Below are 2,435 nucleotides of genomic sequence, written 5' to 3' on the forward strand. Positions count from 1 at the left end.
ATTTCGAGCAAATTTCGAGCAACACATGTCTTCTAAAACATTTTAAAGAAAAAACTGACTTATTCCTACTGAGCGTGAAAACAGAAGTTTCTGATTGGCTGATGTATCATGTGTGTGTCATCTTAAATTTCTAAATCATCTGATGTCTAGGCTTTACACTAGTACTGCTGAATTTATTTACAATTCGTAACCGGCTTTAGTTTTTCAAGAGCACAAATGGAAGCACTAAATCAGTCGGAAAACAATAGCACTGAAGACGAAGAAGTGATTGATACAATTACAATAAGAGTAAATGCTGGAGCATTCCTTAGTGCTCCAGAAAGTGCTTCGATACCACGAAAGCGAAAAGCTCCGATCAACAAAGCGTGTTTCGCTCTAAGGACTATGAGGAGGTCCCTGGTCACCGGCGTGCAGACGATTGAGCTTTAAAGGAATTAAACGGTTACTTTGTGTACGTGTCTCAAGAGTTTTAGTACACCGGGAGGTCCAGGAAAATCAAGATTTTTTGATCGGATAAGATCACTTTTGAGAGAACTTCCGCCTTAAAGAGCCGGCATCAAAGGAAATCTAGCATGGGGTCTGAGTCCGTCTAACAAGACAAAGGATTATCTACCAACAAAATATCCTTAATTATTGTGAAGATTTTTAATGTCGTTTTCATGTGATGAGCGACATCAGTTAAATATTTGTTGTTTAGTACAAAACTAGTCTCTAACTATTTCGTTAGAAGCCTTATAGTGTCTATTATAGATGTCCGCTAGCAGATGGTTAAACGAAATGCACCAAACTGCGTGCAAGTATTATCCTTAGAAAATACTCTGTTTCAGAAACGTTTTTGATCCCTCTTGCGGGTGTGTTGTCCATCCTTAATCCGCTACGGTTTTTCGCACGAGATCAAGAGGCTATGAACTCATGTTCTCAGGTAGGAGATACATTGGAATAGCAATCAGAAAATCTAACTTTAAGAAGATTGTTGGTGTTTCGCTGACAAACTCTCACAATTCACGAAAGCCATGTTCACACATCCTCAAAAATTTCCGTATCTCCTCTTTTTTTTTAGTGCTTAATTGATGAAATTAGTTCTGCATGCGCTTGCGGTTATTGTTTGCTGAATACGAACGGTTTTAGGTGTGTACTGATCATTTCCGACACGGTAATCGTCAAAACTAAGCCGCATATCCTGACTTGGTTGTTGGCTACACGTGTGCGCCAGTGTACTCGCTTGTTAGGAATGAGGAGTTTAGGCTGTTAGCAGGGGCTCGTTATTAACGCTTAAGGATGAGCGTTTCTTTGCCCGCTGGAAAGTATGGTGTCCGCGAGAAAATAATGTTGCCTTGAGCAACGTGAGTCCGCGAAATGTCTGCATTGGGCCTAGCACCCATAATTAGCGCCAGTCCCTCAGCAAACCTCTCCCCGACTCGGCTCAAATCTGTACGCAGGCTTAGGGCCATAGGGGAGGTAGGTAGAGTTAGGTGACCATGCGAGTTCTTTCAATCTCCATGTTCCGCATGTACAGTTTAAACCCTAGACTTCACGAGTGATCAATATCTTAATTCTTTTTTTTAATCGTTATATATTTTCAAGCAAGCAAAAAACAAAGCAGAAATGAATATTCAGCAGTGAGAGACTGCCTCAAAACAACAAATCAATTTAAACGAAAGGTCAACAAATTGGGAATTAACAAATAGATTCCATGTTGTCGTGCGTCTGTTCGTGATAGATCAAAGTTGAAGTGAAGATGTAGTAAGAAAAAAAAGAGTAGCACGCGAGGCGTAGCTGAGCGTGTCACTGATATCCTTACCACATTACAACCCCTTTATTACTGCACGAACGCACGGAAAAATGGAATCTGTTTGTATAATGCAATTAAAGAAGCGAAATTTTCTTAATGGTGACGTCATCTCAAAGTATGTCCTCTAATGCAGAGGTAGGGAAAAAAAAAACAATTCCCAAACAAAATTCGTGTATTTTTCAGCTTATTTCAAAACGGAAAATAGAAAGTGTCAGTTAGAGCAACGGATTGAATAAATGCTCGCTACATTTCAGACAAATAATACCTTGTCAGTCGAACGACGAGATTTGCTTCGTGCCAGCGGATTTTTCCGCATAAACCGAATTAACGTCGAAAAAAAATATGAAAGAAGCCGTCTATAAACCAGCTTTCCGATAATCACTCGATAAGTGGCTCTGGAAGGTTACGAAATTAACACTAAGTTCAAAAAACTTATCTCTAGAAAAAAAAAACATTCACAAACACGGCAGTGAGAGGGTTTATAGAAAAGGTAGCCCGGCATTTCGAAACTTTTCACTTAAAACAGTCTCTTCAGACGGTACAGAAAGACTGAAACTTCGTGAGAGTTTCAGTAGCACCATCCTGGAGTCGGAGAATTTTGCAACACACACGAGCCTTTCTAAGTCTTAAAGACGGAAAGATT

This window comes from Stylophora pistillata, chromosome 9 (assembly GCF_964205215.1).
Source record: "Stylophora pistillata chromosome 9, jaStyPist1.2, whole genome shotgun sequence".
NCBI classification, from domain to species: Eukaryota; Metazoa; Cnidaria; class Anthozoa; order Scleractinia; family Pocilloporidae; genus Stylophora; species Stylophora pistillata.